The 21,552-nt window shown below is 41.6% G+C and overlaps 1 protein-coding gene across 3 annotated transcripts in view; it reads right to left on the reverse strand.

Annotated features, from left to right (window-relative positions):
* Nucleotides 1–21,552, reverse strand: part of gab1 (GRB2-associated binding protein 1) — a 50,859-nt gene that overhangs the window by 23,411 nt on the left and 5,896 nt on the right. Inside the window, exon 1 of one of the 3 annotated variants that reach the window (XM_083979981.1) lies at nt 16,126–16,359. The exons of the other annotated variants lie outside the window; for them this stretch is intronic. The gene's annotated coding sequence lies outside the window, so the exon portion shown is untranslated. Of the gene's footprint in view, nt 1–16,125; nt 16,360–21,552 lie in introns of those variants that run through there. 3 annotated transcript variants of the gene reach the window in all.

Here is a 21,552-nt window from a genome sequence, read left to right on the forward strand (position 1 = left end):
GTGTCTTCTGATAGGGTGAAACCACAGGAAGACACCCACCATTCGCCCACTCAGGTCCTACAGCCTATGGGGGCCAGACAGAGACCGCATTGAGGGTCTGACTGGGATGTTGATAGGGGGAAGAGGAGGGTGGGAGGGTCAGCGGGGGGAGATGCCAACTGAGTGGAGTCACGCTGCCGTCAGAGGCCTCCTGACCCAACATCACTGGAGAACAACAAAGGCAAAGGTGGGGGAGAAAAGTAGGTAAAGTGGGTAAAGAGGGACAATACAGCATATACAAGAGAATGATGGAGAATGAGAAAGATCGAGATTAGAGATTAGCTGCAGCTTCATGGACATTCAGTATGTTTTGTAATAGGCAACAACTTCTTCACCCTTCAAATAAGCCCCTGTTAAATGTCTAATTGTTGGTGCAGCAATCTTTTTATCCAACCCTTAGCAAGACAGAGAATTCATGTACTGACTTATCGAGTAAGAAAAAGTGCCAAACTATATTCAACTCAACTATTACGGCTCATTTGCTTTTGTTTGTGTAACATTTCAGTGTCTAAATAAGCCACATCATTCCCATATCAAACTCTTGGAAAATCCCTGATTGGTACTATGCCATGTCAAAATTCATAATAGGGGAAGTAAAGAACTGAATGAGACAATATGGCACCACTGTGTGTGGATTAAACACTTGGCAAGGAATTGAGCAAACATACAGTGGAATGAACCTATGTTTTCGCCTGCAGCTGTTGAAAAGGAGACAGTGTGGTCATATCGGTCTCCTTTCACAGGAATTGTTATAAATCATTACTGTAAATATATAAACTAGTTGCTAGTGTAACATCCCACCAACACAACTCTAGCCCCACCAAGGCAGTTTCACTGCGCTTAAAAGGTTAATCGTGCTTCATATTTTAGATAGCTTAATGTAGCCTAAAAAGCCTTTAAGTGCTCTAATTGCTAATGCGAATGTACTGTCATCACAGGCTGTTAAATTGCATACTTAAACTCATTCTCTGTATCTCTAATGGCTAATGATACTGTGACGGGCTGGAGTTTCTGTGTTTCTGCAGCAGCAGCAGCAGCAGCAGCAGCAGCAGTTGGTCTATTAAAACAAGGCTGTCTCTTCAGGACAAGGACCAGTGTGCTGTTTCTATGACACCTGTGTTGGAGAACAAAAAGTGTGCCCAAAGTTATTTGAGTTTCAACTGGTGCAGGTCTGCCAGTATGTGTTAATGAATGCACAACATGTGCTTGCTTTGCACATTAAGTGCAACGGACCAGAGACGATTGTAGGGCAGTTAGAAGGACACTATATATATTGCAAACACTTTATCTTGACGGTTGAACTCCCAGACTCACTCTCACTGTGAGACAACAAAGGTTTAATATTTCAAATCTACTGCATAAGTTTACAACCCAACCTTTAGTAACACATGATTTCATAGGTTGTGACTTAAGCTGAAACAGTAAGGGTACAACGGTTTGGAGTGTCTCATATAATTTTAGTCCTCGAAAACAAACAGACAGCCAGATAAACATGGATACGTGAAGTGCACAGCAAATATGCCGCCTCATAAACCCCATACACGTTGATATGAATGGTTCAGTGCTTCTTTTAAAAGGCTGATATCTATTGCGTGTTCGTTTTTTATCAAAACATTTTTACATCAGATACAACACCAGCTGTATGTGACACAAGCCAATAGATCTACCAATAGCAGTGTGTATTTTCCCAGATGTCCATGCACATGTGTAACAATACAGTGGTACAAATCTAAAACTTTGACTCTCTCTCTCTTTGTCTCTGACTCTGTGTGGCTGTCTTACTATGCTGTCAGAATCACATTATTGATTTCCTCACTGAATGTCACTGAGCACAGCTAATTAGAGAAAGAATACCGAAAGGGAGAAAAAAAAAGAACAATGATAAACACAAACAAGAGAGAGACACACAACAGACATCTTTGTACACAATCAATACAGCACCTCTATTTGGCAAAACCGGAGGATCCACAATATTTTGGTCTGCATTTTAAACACAACACATAAGGAAGTGTTTGCCTGAGCAAGGACTCACACAGCTTCTCCTGAATGCACAACTATAAGTGACATGGCACTTTACAGAGGCATGTGGTATCAGTGCTAAGGCTTATACTTTTGACATTTGACTTAGATATGTGTGTTAAAACTCATTCTTCTGAGTTGAGTAGGTAACAATAGATTATCAAACAAAAAGGATCAATGAACTCTGGTTTAAAAGTGACCAAATGTGACAATGCTTTAATCATAGTGTTACAAAAACAAGATTCTTCTTACTTATTCGAGTGATTTCCTCCGCAAACATTAAATACATGTTTACATAATGTTAGCTGAGCTCTCCCTCCAGTTCAACCAATAGGTGTTAGCATTAGCTTAGCTCACAGACTCTGGATAGTTAGCACTTAGCAGCATGCGAGTGGCTGGGCCATCTGTCCCGTCTGAGTGGGATGTGGGTAAATGACCTGCACCCCAGCTGCACTGACTCATCCTGACTAGGACAGCTTCTCTGTTTGTTCCTCAGAAAAACACAAGGGATAGAGTGAGGGAGAGCCTGGGCGCAGGATGAGCACAGGGTGAGGATGAGGGAGAGAAAAGGTCAAGATTTTTGGGTGATAACAGAACAAATTAGTATGTGCTATCGCTTTAATCTGCCAGAAATCACCACCAGACGACATTTTATGGCCACGCAGAAAACAGGCCTCCTTTTATGGTCAGTGGATATGACAAGAAGAAAAACCTTTCTTCTATTAGCTCTACACTCACACAGTGTATCTATCCCAGGCAGGAAATTAAACATACAATAGAATCCAGATTGTCAGTATTAGTCTGTGTACTATTCAGGGCAGTCTCATTAAAAGGAAAAAAGGAGACTCAGACTAGTGTGTAATCTTACGCAGCACTGATGCAGAAAATCATACACTGAATTCATTACCTATTGCAATATTAGAGAACACTTTCATCATTTGATTTGCTGTTAATATGTTCAGTCAACAATACTAAATTGCTTCTGGTGTTAACATTTGAGGATGTTTGTCAGACTTCTTCAGGAGTGAATATGTAGAAAGGATCTGGAAATATCTCATGATTAAGGATGAAGCTATGAAAGGTTATCCTAAGTAAGTCAGAGTCATAGTGTGAAATCAGCATCCACACACCATCCAAGGCCCAGAGACACATCTCTCCCTTTGTGCTGTCAAATGCCAGGAGTCATGTGTCCTGTTTGGGCATATAGAGGACTTGGGGAAACAAAAATCAAGGAGTGAATTTCAGAGTAGGCTACATGTGACATTTTCAGTTATTTGGGCAAGAAACTTGAATATTAAATGCAAGTGCTGACGCAGAGATGCAACAAAACTGCTAAATATTTCCATGACACTGCAGTCTGACACAAACGCAGTAAACAAATATGCAATCTTGTTGACCACAGTGCTTCCCTAAGCCTCACTATCGGGACCTTAAGACGGTGCCGAACAAAGACTTTTCTAAGAAAGGAGTGTCGAGAGCGTCAGAGGTTTTGGCGCTCTTGGCCTTGGTGACGAGGTCTGCAGAAGGAGAAGGAGAGGAGGGACAAAAGCTCCTCTATGCTTAGTGCCGCAACTTGTATAAATCAGTCTTTGTTAGCGAGACATGACTGGGATTCTTGCTAAACAGCTATTTTTACATCCTTGAGCACCAGAGAGGGCAGTTAACGTCCAAGTAAGAGTGCATGGCCTTTGGCTAAGTGAGGCGGTTCAGCGAACGTCATCAACCCCTCCGCCTGCTGGAAGGACAGGGGACTTCCATGAAGCATGTGCATTCCTGAGGTCCAGCATCCTGGACAGTGGTTAATATTCTCTGGATCCAAGGTAAACACTCGGTTTGTTCTGTTGAGATCACAGTCATGCATGATGGAGTCTTGTTAGATAATCCAATTCATGCTCGACCTGATGTGAACTACAGCTGACACAGTTGGGGGGAAAGCATTATTTTGTATTCACAAAGGACAGAGTAAAGGAAGACACTGCTCAGAGTTTCACCTTTAAAAAAGATTCTGGGTGTTTCATCCAGGACTAGGCTTAAATGTAGACACACACATAAGTCTATAAGTTCCCTATCACATCAATTACCTGACGGACGATTTAGAAATACAGCACATTTTATTACAATATGAGATTTTAATTCAAAAATCTGTTATCCTCATTTAAACACCAGTATTTCCACTTATCTCCACTCAGTCCATTTTCGACAGAATGCACAGTATCTGGCTTGATGCATTACAATAATCCTGTTACTTCTCATTTATCGTAAAAGTAAAAGTAAACAAATCCTTGGTAGTATAAATCTAGACGTTTAGTTTCACATCCTTCTAACAGTGGCAGGTCCTGTTTTCTGCTTCTCCAAGGTTCAGAAATTGTGTAACCCATGATGTACAGGTATGAAAATAAGGCTGAGATGATTTCCAATCACCAACAGCTGACAGGTATCATAATACCGGGCTCAGCATCTGGATTTATGAACTGAAAATCAGCTATTACCACTGATAGTTTGTGCTGAAAGTATTCGGCACAAATAAGATCATTTTAAAATCAGTCTGATTTGCACCTGCCTCTGTAAATCAGGAGAATCGTTTTTATTTGTGCAACAAAACTGATTCCCCGCCTTAAACAAATTATACAACCACAACAAATATTACTGAGGTTTAGAGGGAAAAGGTTGAGCCTACCTCACAAGCTGCATATCCAGAGCTGCTTTAATTCTGTCTTGTACAGTTTCTGTTACTGATAGTGAGTAAGCCAGCGTGTTGTTGTTGTTATTGCTGCTGCTGCTGCTGCTGCTGTTACACTATTTTGCGCCTTCTGACGTTATCATGTGCAGCAGTGTGTGAGGGTCTACAGTTTGTGACCTCTCCCTCCTCTAACTTCCTGTTCTATGTAATCAGGTTGTCCCAGACCCTCTTAACTGCCATTGCTAAATCAGAGGGGGTGGGACAAGGAGAGACTAGAGGGTGTGTGTATATGTGCACCCCAACATATATAAACCAACACTGAAAACAGTGGAATTATTTTATTTTTGTCACAATCTGAATATTTTTCAATAATTATGTGGTGGTAATTACTCATAATCATTATCTAATTAACATTTTACTTTTCAGTTTTACTACAAATACACACAGGCTCTGTGACACAGCTTTCAGAAAGGCAACACGAGAGATTACACGTGTTTCTAACAATTTCACTATGAAACAGTTACTTAGAAGTAAAAATGGAAGTGAGCATCATGTCATTACATGAAAGGTGAAACTTTCTCTTTCCACTAATTCAGAACGACCTTTCACTGTGTTGCTGTAACCACTATGCTGTTTCAACAGGATCACCACTCACTCACTCACTCACTCACTCACTCATCATCTCACAACTCATTTTGCTTTTCCTAGCGGACTCTGCCCTTGTTATGTCAACCCCTTTCCAAGATTACAGCAATTCTTCATTATCATTCCTAATCAAAAGGTCTGTGTGAAGCTCATAATTATAGGCAAATCACTTTCCTTGCAGCAGTGTTGCATTTGAAGGCTCCATCCTCTCCCATCCTGGTGAGCCTTCCTCTGCTTCCTGTGGAGACTTTATGATTCTGTTTCCCATCTGCACTCTCAATGAAAAGAGGTCAGAGATGCCACAGCGTGGACAGCTTCCTCTACATGCCCGCTTGACAAGACCTCACAAAACCCCAACTTCCTACTGCTGCAAAGGCACCTTGGAGGTGATTGGAGGTCTTTTAAGTCAGTCCAACGTGTGGCATCTACTTTATGTACTTCCAACTGTATGTTGGAGGAAAATAATAATGTGTTTTTCATCATGCTGTGCTGTACTAACAAACTGCCCAGTGCCCACTCATCAGCACAAAGACGAGCGATGTTGCCGGGCAGCCTTAAGGAAGCTAAGTCATGCATGAAAGCTTTGCAAGCTACACTTAATACATACAGAGACATACTTTTAACTACTCTTTAACCCTCACCACAGAGTCTTAACAGCTCTCAGCAACAAAGCTGCAGATGGTAGCTAAATAAATAAAAACTAACCAGGCAACTCAGTGACAATGTTATCATCCTGTTCGCCAAATTCTCCGGTAATTGTTTACCATATGCAACAGTAAAGCGTAAACTTTAAAAAAGCTGATTGGTCATCATCACTGGCCACATGCATCGTTTGAGTATAAGGCCCTTTTCTTAACACCCTGAACAGGAGTGTGGCCAAAGACAGCAGAGGACATTAACAAAGAGAAATAGTGAGAACGAGGCTAAAGATAGGACCACCCAGGCAAAAGGACTGAAGTAAGAACAACATTAGCTTATGTGTGCCTGTGTGTGTCCTATTGAACCCTCACACGTCCATCTTGGAAACACCCACAACAAAAATGTTAAACTCCCAACCGTCTCTGAACTTATCAATTATCATTCATGTCCACAGCACAGCGCTGGTCCCATGTGAGAGTCAACCTCTTCATTTCTCTCCTCTCCCAGAGAAAACAAGAACAAATCTTTGTTAAACTGAAACATCACATCCTTGCTTTGTGTGCATGCGCCCCATCTTCCCACACAGGTCAGAGACACAACAGTGAGGATCTCAAGTCTCAATTCTTCCACAAGAACCAAAGCTCAAATCTAGAATTCCTCAGGAACTACACATCCATGTTTTATTAGACTGCAAGTGACTAACCTATTATAATAATAATATAATAACACAACTAAATCTGTATACTCGTATATTAATGGGCCATGATCAAGTTTATGTTTTGTATAAATGATCACAAACTATCACATGAGAACTGAATGATGAGTAACTAGTCCATGGTGTGTACAGCTGTGAAATTCAATTGCTGAAACATACAAATTAGAATGGGTTTATGTCTGATACACGTTGTATGTTACAACTTTTGAAATCACAAGTCAACAATGAAACACCATTTACTATGGAGTCACATGGTTTAAGACCATTATCCCATGTTTTTTTTTTTCCTTTATAAAATGATGTAACAGATTATGGATACATTCAACCTGTTTACATTCATTTAAACAAAACACAGCTGTAGATAATAACGAAAATTTGTCAAGATACAATTATGTGAAGTGAGTGATTATAAATAAAATATATTGAATTATTACACAACCACACAGCAACTTAATGAGGCTCTGCGAATAAACTCTGCACAGGCTGTAAGGCCAAATAAATTGGCTCCACACCAAAAACAGAGCAGTTGTTTTATGCAGCTGGACATGTGCTATGTAGGTAACATTTGTGCATTCCTACATTTCCAGGAATAAACTGGTGAACGACATCTGCTGTGTAATGTTAAGACAGCGTGCATGTGCGTGTGAGGTTAAAAAAGAAAAAAGAAAAAGCTGTTTATACCATCTGATATTAATAAAGGGTTTGAAGACAGAAAAAGAAAGAAACTCATCTAGACACCAAGTTTCAGCAGCTGTGCCTCCATAAGGAGCTCTTCTTGAGAGAACATGATACATCAGTTAGACAGCCATCCTATATGTACACTCATCAACAGTGTATTGATCCATAAGGAGCGCCTACTGTCGGATCAAAACAAGCTAGTTCCCTCCATTCATCATCTAATCCCTCACTCGCGCCTTCAATTTACCATCCCACAGTCGCTCTGCTTTCATGTTGCAGCTGTGAAATTCTCACCCAGCCAGGCGCCATCTGACCCCAGCCCTAACGATCTACGGTAACTGTCCAAGGAACACAGACCCTGGTAGTCATACTGCTATCTTTGCAAACAGCGCGCGCAAAGACCAACATTCTCATGAAAGACCATCTGAAGGGCAAACAGGTGTTCTTCATTTCACAGGTGACCTAATAACAAGACAATGTCACGATTCATCAGACTGTTTTACATCAAGAACTTCATATTCTGGCAAAAAAAAAAAAAAACAGAACCCATGACAATCTCATCATCAGGTCAAATACACAGAAGCAGGTTCTGGAACGACTGAAACTATTATCAAACTTTCAGCTTCTTCAGCTCCACAAAACTTTGACAAGAAATATCTGCAGGAATCACAGTGCTTACCGAAAGTTTTTGAACAGCAGGTATTACATCTCTCAACCAAGTGTGTGGTTCCTGATACCTGGTACTTATTCCATCCAGCCCAGGACCATGGTCCTTGCTGTTACTCCATTGGCTTGGAAACACGCGACTGTGTGCAACTGCTGTCGTTGCTGCACCGACTCTTTGTCGTGGGGCGGGGACAGGAACTCTCCGTCAAGTAATCATTCCATATCATTCATTAGAGTATCCACAGACAGAGGGAGGGAAAGACTGAGAGTGAGTGAGAGTTTAGAGTGAGGGAGAGGGAGAGAGAGGGAGAGGTGGGGAAGATGTAACAGAAGACAGCATGAGGAAGTCAAAAGCTGTTCAGTAGTCCTCCACTGTGCCTGAGTGTGGTGGTGGGGGTGGTGTTTATTTACATAAGACAAGGATGGTTCAATCCATTTTCTATAATTCACATTAAATGTGTGCTACCTTAGTTGAATATGAATTAAGAAAACCAGCTAACCCCTCCGGTGGCCTCCTGTCACCTCTTTCTGATAGGTCAGCTTCAGACTTAAACCATGCTAACGGGGTAAAGCATTAACTCCGAGGCAGCAGGTTTAAACATTAACACGGCTTCACTTCATGTATGACTGAGGGAGCACAGAAGTGTCAGTGGTTACATATAATATAGGAAACTGTTAAGCACTCACAGTATTAGCCTTTTCATCAAAACTAAACCAACTACCTCTGACTGTGTTTTCCAGGAAACACTGGGCTTTGTGAAACAGAGAAAAGGAGAGAAAAAACACACACAAGGCAAAATAACATCCCTTAGTGGAAGTTTCCACTTTGTTAGCGCTTTTTATCTTCCTGGTCATCTGTTCCCAACACACACTCTGGGCAAAAAGATTTCCTGTTTTGCCTCCTTTTGTCACTGTGGTTATGTTTGGGGGTCTGTCGGGTGCTAACTTTAGAACGTTTACCTTGTGCTGCAACAGCTAATGTTTCATAGCTCGTCCAGCAAACTGAGAAATTGGATTAAGGCGCCCGAACAATGTAACTAGACAGTGACAGCCAGTCTTTCCTTTGAAAGGTAACAGCATGCTTGTCATATTGATAGAAAACTGTAAATATCTGAGAGGACAAAGCAGAGAAGGAATCACATCTGCACTATGAAAAGTTAATAACCAAAGTTGATGATTTTGCACACATTATCCACAACCTGTTTCTGCAGGCAATAGTAAGGAATCCCTCTTGTGTCTGCAATATTAAGCAACCTACTCCATATATACCACATACATACAGTACGATGGCAGTATTATTGACATTCAACTTAAACAATTACCAAATATTTACATCTATTAACCCTTACATCCTGCGTACAGTTATTAGACAAAATGTATTCTTTCGGATTCACCTGCATTGTTGAACAAATACAATGCAATACAATGTGTAGTCTTTCCTCACTGTAAATCAGTAAAGACCATAACCTCCCATCACCTGAAAAACCAATAAACACTCAAGTTTATATGGAGTATATAGAGTAGGGAAATATGCACTGAAATACAAAGACAGGTCACTCAGAATACTAAAATAAACGTGTGCACACAGTTAAAAGGAACGAATGGTGCATGAAAATCTGTTTACTGTAACGACGATGACTGTTTTGCCCCTACCTTACTTGTCGGGATATGATATAAAGCCCCTATCTGAAAGGAACTGTATCCTTTGTGATACCTGCGTTGCCGTAAGTCCTGGTAACACAGTAGGCTTACCCTATAAATGTAGGATTTAATGTTGGCTATAACTGACTCTGTGTAACTTAACTGATAACAACTACTTATGTAGCACTCACATGGCAGTATACGAGCTGCAGACAAGCTAGCCTGGGACTCTGGAAGTGTTGGAAAAACAATACAGTGCTACAAATCTCCACACAGTCAGGTGCAGTAACTTTAAAATGCATTGGAACAACAACTGCCACTAATCATTATAACAAAGCAACCCCTGATTGCAGAACAATGGTTTGGTGAGAAAACAAAAGCAACTCTGCTGAGAGGATGAACTTTGAAGCCACAGTCAACTGAAAGTGATCAAAGATTTCTTGTTGAAATACAATACTGCCCACAAAGACAAAGTTTCTCCCCCACACAAAAGCTGTCACTGCTCTCGCTGGAAGTCACCATGCTCACGATGGCCATTTCCTGGCATGGGCAATGCTCTCTTATTTTTGTAGGATTTGCCACAAAAACAATCACATCTCACCACGTTGTGTCCTCCTTGTATGCACAATGCCTGACTACCACTGAGTGCACGTGTTGTTTTGGTGGAGAGCATGAAGTAAAGGTTTATATCCTGTTGTTTCTGTTAGATTCACTAAAAGATGAATACTTTAACTACTGCTGCTCCTGACAACCCAACTGCCCAGACAACACCACTATTAAGGTGGCACTTATGTGGTTATGTAAGAGTCTTGCAGCTTCTCGTATTTCTTTGCGCCAAAAACCTCCACACTGCTGTTGGAGAAATAATAATTTGATAGTTAACGCCATGCCTGATCTTCTGTTGAAAGTTATGACGCTAATCGTATTTGTAAAGCACCGACAGCAACAGTATTACTCAACAGTATTCAGTATCTGCGTCTCTTTACCTGGTTCTGAAGAGTCCAAGCTTTGCACGGATAAGAACGCTAATAGAAAGGCGAGGTAAGCAAGCTGCTGACCAGCCACTGTTGTCGAGTGAGTATGGCCACTTTCCGGCCTACCCTGCTGACTTCCCTCCCCTCCTCTTACTCCGTAAAGTCTGCAACACCCTGCTCCAATAACCCCTGACCCACAGGAAGTAGACACAATGGACTGAAAATAACATACCACCTCCCCTGGCAACAACTGCCCACCCCAACCCCCATTGCACACCGCTTTCGACACTACAATACACCTACAATACGCCGGCTTAAGATAGGTGGGTAGAAACCAAAAATATCAGCCACTGCTCAACATGCTGTGCCCACATGCCAAAAAAGTGCACCATCCCACTTTGAATTCCCCGGCGCGGACTTTGATTCACTCCTGCACATGCACAAGTCAGTGCAAAGAGGTCAGTCTGCCATAACGTAGACTCGACATTGAGATATTTTTACATTTAATGTTCTGATGTTCTGATAAGAGCCTGCAGTGGAACAGCCTTGGAGCTCTCAGTGGAGCAAAAGGGTTTCACACTACAGCAGGTTGTGGGTTGAGTGGCAGACTCATGATGGTCCCACTGCTTCCTGCAGGGGGACCACTGCATGGTGAGATGGATGACTTCTCTACAGTTTGGCTTCAGAAAGCGTCTCTGGGTGAATTATGAGTGAGTGTTTGGCTCACTTGTTAAAGGAGGAGGCCATGTTCATATTACATTTTCTTTAAAAGCAGATTACACTGATGAAGCTTCTGGATTCTACAATCAAGGCTTTATTGATTACAATCCAATAAGATTTACAAAAAGGCTGGATAATAGGTAGTGTGTTAATACTTTTAGTCCACTCTGAGTGTGTGTCTAACCTAATCCTTATCCATGCAGTGAGCAGCAGCAGTCTAATCCAATCAATCCAATGAAAATTATTCCAAATCACATTTAGCGGCCAGTGAGAGGTTGCCTTAGACATGATCTAATTAGCCCCTCTCTGGCTAGAGTCCGTCCACTAGGAAATGGCTTGAGATGCCGCATTCACAGATAAGGAAATGGACTCTGGTACGCACTTATGTGTCGCCAGTGGTGTTGCTTTCAGGAAAAGAAAAAGAAAAAAGTGGTGCCAGGTTACTCAGCAGAGAGGAGGGATGAGAAAAGATTCAAAATAAAAGTTTGGTTTTCAATCAACTTAATGAAAACATGAAATAACCTTATAATAAATGGGCATTTATGAATGCTCAAATACGACTGCAAATGATATCTTAAACGCTGCCTTTACAGATAAGAAGCATAACATGCTGATTCTTGGTGCTTGCATTAACCGTGTTTGGTGTCCTGTTTTACTAGCTGAGCTGTAGAGCATGCCGGGGCTTGTAACTCAGCCAACTTGAAGACACACCTCCTTTTTCAGCCAGTCCCCTGAAACCGGTACACACCTCCATTCTCTATTGTCACATTCACATGATACTGCTTCACTTTCAGTTGAAAGGGAATGTGTGTGGTGCTAGCACATACCTCAGAGGCTGTGTGCAGCCTTGGTGTTCCTGTGATTCAGTGATTCACATTTAGTATAGAATGCATGACGTCCTTCTGACACATTCATTTTAAGCCTCTAACACAGGCAGCAAAGATAACAATGCAATATATTTTTCCAGCTCAACTATTATGCAAATGCACCAACAATGTCAGCAATTTTTTTTTTAACTTTCCTCTCTCTTTGGACGTGGGCTGGCTTCTGTGGGTGTGTGCTTGCTTGCATGACTGTAGATTTGTTCTAACAGCTTGCACTCATTTGTGCTCATCTCACCTGCACTTACCATCTTTTCGTACAACACAGCTTCTCTCCCAATTTTACAGACGTCTGATGCATGCACTGATGCCTAGAGAGAGAGGCCAAATGGCAGGTTATGATGCCATATGCAGTCCATCCAGGATTTCGCGGGCTTTTTTTGTGATTGTTGCGGCCTAAAATGCCTGAATTTGCGGCCACATTTTGAAAAAATTGCGGTGCATGTTGCGATGTTTTAAGCCCTTTTGTTGTGATTAAATTGCGGGAGACAGCGAAAGTTGCAAAAAAAAGTTGCAGTTTTGTTCTGAATAATTAAAAACAAAGGAAAATTTTGAAATGTCACAAATTAATGTGATGTCATGTTATACCAGCAATTTTCCACTTGTTAAGAAAGGCACAGGAAAATTATATAGAGTTGAAAGTTGTTTTACTTAATTAAAATGTCTGTTTAAAAATCGTGGTAAAAGAACTGTTTTATTAAAACAGTCCAGTCTTTGAATAAAAAGGGGAGGGTGGCTACTCAAGTCCAGGGCCAGGGCCTCAGGATGGGGGAAGGGGCACCTGGCCGCCGGCTGCTCCGCTCCGGCCCTGCAGTGGCGCACTCACTGGATTCCCCCTCGGCGAGTGCTGCGGGGGGGGGGGGGGGGGAAGCCTCGGGTGGTCAACCAGGACAACTCACACACTCAACACGTTCAACTCAGCTTGTGTTCCTTTACTTATCACTTTGTGCACGTTGTATCAAGTTTCTTGCCGTCAGCCCAGCCACGCTGTTCCTCCGTGGACTCACTTTCAACCAGCGCTCCGTCCAGACTCGCGGAAAGCACCGACAATTGGTCCAATTTGCGGAAAAGTTGCGGTGATTGTACAAAATTGCAAGATCGCAAAAATTCGCGGGGATTGGCTGAATTTGCGTTAATTGTTGCGATCGCAACATCGCGAATTCCTGGAGGGACTGCATATGTATCCATTAGCTGTTGTTTGGATCCATCTGCATAAAAAATAAACTGCTCTGATTACCTCCCTCTGATTCTTTAAAACAAACTCAAAGCCAAACAAAAAGCATATGATAAATTCATATTTAAAGGTCCAGTGTGTAATAATTGGCAAGGTTTATTGGCAAAATCTGAATATACTACCCATGAATATGTGTATAAGTGTATAATCGCTACAAAATAAAATCAGTTTTCATAGCCTTATAATTATTCTTTTATACGTATACATATAGCAAGGGTCTTGCCGCCATGTTTATGGTTTACATCTTCATCGCTCGATGCTCCTGAAATACTCCCAGTCGTCGTAAACAAGTTGTTTACCGTCACCGTCACTTTGAGTGCGAGCGAGCGGGTGAGCGCTGCAATCTAGAATCTGAACGCTAGATATCGCGGTTTTCCCTCCATTTGACACACTGGACCTTTAAAACACTAATATTTTAATGTTTAAAATTTATGTCACGGGCCATTTCCCACGTATTTTTTTTCTGACAGTCCATCCAATAAACATTTGGTTGTATTGCTATGTCTTCTGCTGAAGCAACAGTGATATCAAAATATGGCGTGTGGAGCGAAACATTAGCAACTCACCATTATTAATGCAACTAAGAAATAGTACACATCAGTCAAATATAAATGGTCACTGTGGGAAACACACTTAGGAACGACCACTGGTGGTGGAAAGCAGTTTCACTTGCCCAACTACGGAAAACAGAAAGGTCTTTGCGTCTCAAGGACCACTGTGTTCAACATAACTCAAGAATTCAGCGATGCAAAGAAGACTCTATCTAAATAAAACAGGTTATTAGAGGAATAAAAGACTATACCTGTCCAGCCAATGGTTAGGCAAATGCATAGCAGAACTCGCAACCAGGTTCAAACATGAAATCAGCTTCATGACAGGACTTTAAATATAGTTAAACAACCAGAGCACAAATCACAGCCAGCCAACATTTGCTCTATTACTTAAGTATCTCTCTCAATTTCTTGTGATTCATAGTTATTGCTCCTCCAGCATGGTTAAAATGCACTCATGTTGGCTTGTGGTGGCAAGAGCAAAATCCAGGTCACCAATCAATACCTTTTACCCTGCTGAGTAGGGAAACAGCATTTAGCTTGTAACATGGAGAAATGGAGGTTATACATCCACTGTGTTTAAACACACTCATTCAATTTCTTTGTAAATGTTGTAACATATAAATTACAGTAAAAGGGAACATTTCTGTTTCAATTTTAACCATTTCCTGTCTCCTTCACAGGATGAGCAACTACAACAAAATAACTTTTGATGATCTAATTGATTTCTTGGTCAAATGATATCAGCTGCTTATGGAAGGAACAAGTATTGGACTGTCTTTATGTTAAACTCATCTAAAAGAAACATGCTGACAGCAAATCACTGTTGCTCCTTGACTAATAAACTATCACCACAATTACTTTGGCTCCTTTATGAAAAACCAATGGGAATCTTTGCTGAAAATGATTCCCAGACTCAATGTACTTAATTACCCTTGTTCATACAGTGCCCTATTCAATCTGCATACTCTGAGGACGGTTTGTGAGCGCAGATGGCAGCCCTCTCTCAGCCATGAGAACCAAAGCTGTACTAGAGATAAAGACCAGCTCATCTGACTTCAGGATATGTTACTTCACAAAACATAGAGTTTATCACATTCCCACACGAGCTCCTTGTTGTTTCGTCTGACACTTTTAATACCTTTTTCACCCCCAGATAAGCAGGAAGTTTAAAATGTTGCACAATGCACACTTTGCTCTGCCACAACCTTGACACTCTATTGCATTTTTTTCCTTTGATTACCTATCCTCCCCTGTTTTCATCCCATCTGCCTTTGCCTCTCCTGCCCTCGCCAATCTGAGCTCTTGCACAGAGTCACATGCACTTGTCAAAGCTGCATCGTTAGAATTCAACACATTCCTTTGGCTTGGCAGACTTGGTTCACATGATCACGCTGTTCCTTGACCGCTGACGAGAGAGGCTTAAACAATTCAGCTTCTATTGGCCTGTGCGCAGTCAAACAGTGCAGATGAGCCAAATGTGTACACAACAGTTAAGTCAAAAAATAGTCACAGTGGAACATCGACTGTGACATATATATTGCATTCAAAACACACTCCAGAACACATTTTAAGAGAAGTTTGAGGAACTGGCCAAGAACCACAAGTCCTGGCTCTCAGACTTAAAATATTTGACAGAGAAGCAGATTTTTCTTATTTTAGCTAAGGAACAAGTTTGTGCAACTTGTACTAATTAGTAAGTAATCACATGCAACACAGATGTTACACACTTCATTTATGAGGCAAACTTTCACCTTAAAACTAAGCTGGAAATGGTCCTGCCACACTAAACACCTGTAACTGAAGCTGCAAATTATAAAAAGATTGAACTGGAAATTCCCTTTTCAACTTCCCAAAGTGCTATGTGGAACTGCAACAAGACATTACATTGCTTACGTGTTAAAAAAGGAATATTTGTCTAACATTATTAGCCATTTATGTTTTCTCTTGCATTTCATAACATGACCAGTTGCCTATATCCCTATACAACATATTGTAATATTAGCGAATTGTTATTTGCTGTTAAGTAACAAAATTACCAACCTTGAGCTCTGCTTCTGCCTGAACACTAGTTGGTTATCCAAAAGACATGGGTTTAAGGCTGAGGGTATTCCACAGATTTCTAAGACACGCCAGTAACAAGTGTGAAAAGAAGAGGCGTGCCAGGGAAAGTTTAGAGAAACGCCAAGAAAAGTAGATGTACAAGGGGAGAAGGTCCTACAGACTCTCAGCCTCCAGTCAGGCTGGAAAGGAATACTCTCTGAGAGCAGGGGTCTCTGCTGCATCTCTGTGTCTCTCTCAGTGTGTGTGTGTGTGTGTGTGTGTGTGTGTGTGTGTACATGTGTGCAAGTTTAACCACGTCCTCTGGCTTGAGGCCAGGCCAAAGATATCAGGCAGCTCCATAGTAACTCTAATGCAATCAGGGACAGTGGCCACAATAGGACCACTGGTGAATAGCAAAGAGCCATCCATCTTTCCCTGTCCACTTGAGTTTGTTCTGAGGACTCTTCCTCTAAAACACACAAAACAAACTGATTAGAAAACCAATTAAAAAGACAAATTAATGGAGATTAGATACGTGCTGAATCCACTTTATTGAGGGCCTGTCTGCCTCACAGTAACTTGGGAAATTACACAGGTCACTAGCAATATTTCGCATCTAGTCTCTAGGCTGACAGCCACAGCACCCCCACACCCCCCCAACTCCCCTGTATAAGGATGGGACACAAACATGCACACACATATTGGTTCTCACAAAACACACAGCGAGGAACGGGGGGCAAAAACTACCATGACAGCAGTGGGCTATATTAAGAGGCTGCAGACACAGCGACTAGGGTCAGATCACACAGCACCACATAACTTGAGTGCCAGCTGCATCTGCGTATGTGTGGGTGGGTGTGTGTGTGTGGGAAATGACAGGTGAACCTTTGGAGTTAAATGTGAACAGATACAGTCACACACATTTCTACCTTCAAAAGCTGAGCACTCCAATCATAACAACACTTTCAAGCACTTCTCCACCATCTCAAAATAACCTGCGACACACAACAAAACTAGACGATTTTGAACACAATGGAAAATTAGTTGTTGGCATCTCTGACATTTAAAAATAATTCCCATCTGAAGACTGGGCTAACCAACAAAGAGAAGGTTTTAAAATGTCCTGGTCACAAGATGTTTGGCAGCAATAGCTCCTCTTTGTTGGACTGGTTTGATCATAAATACCACATTAGCCAATATTTTTCCAGCCCATGAGTTGTCGCCCTCAGGCAACATTATACTGTGATAACATCAAGTCAAAATTAAATTTGTGATGTCAAATTTCAAATTCTTAACAATCTAATGAGGCTTTACAGACACAGCCTGTGATTCACAAGAAGAGCAGACAGGCAACACCACAGGCAAAATCACACAGAAAAAAATTGATTGGAAGGTCTTTGGATGTAGAGGTCGAAATACACAATATGGAAACCTCATTTTATAGTTTAAACAACCAATCAATTAATCAAGTGGTCAATAAACAGGAAGTTAGAAGAAAGAAAGTAAGATTACAATTATTCCCCATTATTATAAGCTTAACCAGCACAATGTTGTTGTGTATAAGACAAACAGATATATTAGAGCTCCATGAGAGCAAACATCTCTTTTTGTTTGTTGAGCAGGTGGTTTATTAAAGGTCTTATTGATCTTTTTCTTTTTTATTGTATTTACAGTTAAGTTAGGTAATCTTCAGTTATCTCTACCTCACCTGGTTCTGTGCCTCGCTGCACTCCTGTTCACTCCATGTGTGTGTGCATGTGTACTTGGGTGTAGTGAGTGCAGCCACGCCTCACAGAGAGAAGACAGAGAGGCAGCGCAACCATAGATGATTAATAGAAAATCAATATATGGAGGTTAATGGTGACAAGGCTCTATTGGCGACTAATTGCAGCAGCCTTAAACAACCAATTATCAGGAAGTTGTTGTATTGTACAAATGTTTTTTTTTTTTGAGAGACTGCAGCAAAGCACAAACAGGTCAATCTTCAAACAGGGCTATGAAAGCTTATTTCACCAAGAAGTGTGTTAAGTCGCTTGTGACCGTATGTACCCTGGAGACTCAGCTAAAATGGTAATAGTGGTCTTGCTATGAGTTTAGAGGGCCTCCTGTTGGTGAGGAGCAGGTTTTCAAAGTGAATCAAGTGGTTGCCCAGCTCTGTTCTCACGGCTCATTCATTCTGTCCCCCAGGCATCATGTGTACTCCTCAGCTTCTGCTGAACAGGTGTGTGCTCACAGACTTCTCTGGTTATTGCACTTACAGTGCAAGGCTTACTATTAAAATGTTACTTGCAGAGTTTTTCAAGTATTAATCATGAATAGGCTTCAAGTATAGAATTCTTCAGTGAGTCATTGATCACAAGTGAGTCATCGTGACATCTTTTGTGTCAGAGGGTATGTAACACCTAGAGGAACGCTGCATGTTACATAGCCTGGATGCCTGCAAGTCCATGTTCATCATCACTCTCCTATGCATTGACAATGGGAGCAGAAAAGGTACAGAAAAGATAACCATGACGTAAAGAGGAAATTAGAAGATTTTTGCAAGAGAAGAGTAGTAGAATACAAGCAGGAAAAATAGAAATATAAAAAGGCAGAGCGAGGATGAAGACAGAAGAGGGAGAGAGAGTACAGGACCCCTCCTCCTCTCTCTTCACCCACCATCTGGTAGCCATCAGCGTCTCACACAGGAAGGGGCGGCCGTGCCTTGCTGGGGCGCCAGGGAGCGGCTCCTCTTCCCTCCCAGAGCTGCAGAAACAACAATTGGCCAGTGCATTGCATTGCTGTGCTGTGCTGTGCTGTTCTGCACAGTGCAGTGCAGCGCAGTGCAGTCCGGCCCATCCTAGCCTGAGCTGAAGGGTCAGCAGCAGCAGCAGCCCGGGACCAGGCGCTCACACCCCAGCAGACCAGCAAAGAGGAGCACTGAGCAACCTCACATTCCTGCTGTCTGTGGCTGCCAAGAAGCACTGGGAACGGAAAAGAAAGAAGGAGAGAACAGAGAGCTGCTCTCACTGGAGGCTGCCTAATGGTGTTGCTCTGAGAAGCACTCCACTCTTTCTCATCCCCGTTCGCTTTTTCTTCACTCCCCTCAACAATGATGACAAAGTTATTGATTGCTATTGTGGTACAGTATATCCCTGATCTGCACTCGCTGCATACATATTTACACCACACCATTAGCCTTGAGGAAGTTCCCCCTGCTTTGCAAGCATTCAGGGAATGCACATTATCATAAATTTGGCCCAACTTCTGTTTATCCCCCCCCCCAACCCTCTGACAACACACACACATCAAGCTGATGGGAACCGAGACCTCTGCAGCCTTTTTGTCTGGTTAGTGTCGACCATCTCCGGCCATCTGTGTTCTCAAACCAGCCCTGTTCTACGTCCACAACACACTACAACTACACTCTGGAAATAGAAAGCAGACTTATGACAGTGAGTGACACACACTATTTTTACTGCCTGGTGTCATTAGTTTAACAGTTGAAACGATGCAAAGCAAGTATGTGAGAGTTAAATTTTTTTTTTATCTCTACAACTTCATGAGCTTTTAATTGAATCTGTGCATGGGAGAATGGTCAGGCTAAATTGTAAGACATGAAAAACAAAAATGATGACGTGTATTATTCGCTTTGCCAAACACTTTCTGTCATCTGTGTTTAATAATAGCAGCACTTGGAACTGTTCGAATTGGCACAGTGACAAATGGCACAAAGGGATGATTTTATGGCTGGACACAGGATTATATTCCAATAGAAAACACAACTCTGAATCCGTTTCCCGCCGTGTTTCAAGCAGCAAAAACCAAGTCTGCATTAGCACCAGTTCTCTGCAGTGGCTCCCTGCGCTGCTTTGTGGTGACTTGGCACAGAGGACAGTAAACAGCTGCACCAGGCAAAAAGAGACACATCTGTTTACAAAATGCTTCATTCAGCCTTGACCCACCAATTCAATTCAACAATCTCATTGTTCCATTAAAGCAACAAATTAAGTTGATAGAAGGGTGTGATGGCGTAATATCAACATTCGGAGGGGAATCGTGCAGAATCAGCACAAAGCGCTACATATGTGGTAAACGCTGAACTGGTCTACACTAATAGTGCACTTATAAATGCTAGTGTGCTGTACTGACCCTTGTTTGTAAATCTTAGAAACTTTCATGGCATCCTTATAATGTACTAGTATCCAGGAAATCTATATTTAAATTAAAAATACAATCACATCTGAATGAATATACGTATCCAACAGCCAGTTTCTAAATGATTCATGCTCCGCTCCATTATCTTTCTAGTGAAACACAACTTTCACATATCACACACTTTGCCATTTTAAAGTGTCCTTTAGGTCAATTTCACTGCTTTGAACCGAACAGACCTACGTTTGTGTTCCAGTAAACCTCTGAATAAAAGAGCTAACAAGACGCCTAAACAATCATCTCAGTGCTTCTTATGCTCTGTGGTGGCCCATGACAATATCAACATTCACAACTACATATTGATTTTCTATTTTCTTTTACTTTTTCAAATGGGTAAGATATTATTTCACAGTAGAGCTGTACACAGTGCATTGATTTGCTCAACCTCTCCTTGCCCCCCCCCCCCCCCCCCCCGTCACACACACACACACACACACACACACTGGCTACAGACCATCTATGAACAGCCCCTCCTCTCTGTGCACTCCGAATCAAAACATGATCATGCGCGGGAGGAACAATTGTTGTTAGATTTTCCCTGCGGAGGAAACAGTTAGCAGAGATGCTATAGTCAATATCAACTGCTCTTGCAAGTAGATAATATTAACGATACTTCTTTAACTCTGATGCACTGAGTGTTAACCTGCAATCCACATGAAAAATGATTTACGGCTGCAAAGAAATGTGCTCACAGTGCTGCCAACTCTCAGACGGGTTTGTCAGTTGCTGGCTGTTTTGTTTTGGTGGTTGTGTGTTTTTCTTTGTGATGCAATGGCATGATTTCAGGCTTACTACACACTATAAATATCCAGAAGAAAAAGGAGACCAATCACAATCATGTTCACCTCTCTTCTGTTTTTGAAACAAAGACTAAAACAACCACTTAGTTCACAGAATATTCCTGGGAAAAGAAAATAGTGTTCAGTCTCACACAACCAACTCTACTGATAAAAATGCCACTGCAGAGTTAAACAGCACAGAATCTGATGATTTGTATTTGTTGCATCATTGCAGTCCAACTTTGGCGTCAGTTTAGGTACGTTGAAACTGATAGGCCTATGTATAACTAGGTAATGATATTCTGTGTCTCGAACAAAAGTGGACTGGCGAGGATAACTATTGTAGTAGCACAGATATTAATATTTAATGGTTATTTGTTTGTAATGGACATTAAATAATTAATGGCACACGCAATCCATTTTCAAGTTGTGGCAGATCACACAGCAATGGTCT

This window comes from Trachurus trachurus, assembly GCF_905171665.1.
Source record: "Trachurus trachurus genome assembly, chromosome: 1".
Classification (NCBI taxonomy): Eukaryota; Metazoa; Chordata; class Actinopteri; order Carangiformes; family Carangidae; genus Trachurus; species Trachurus trachurus.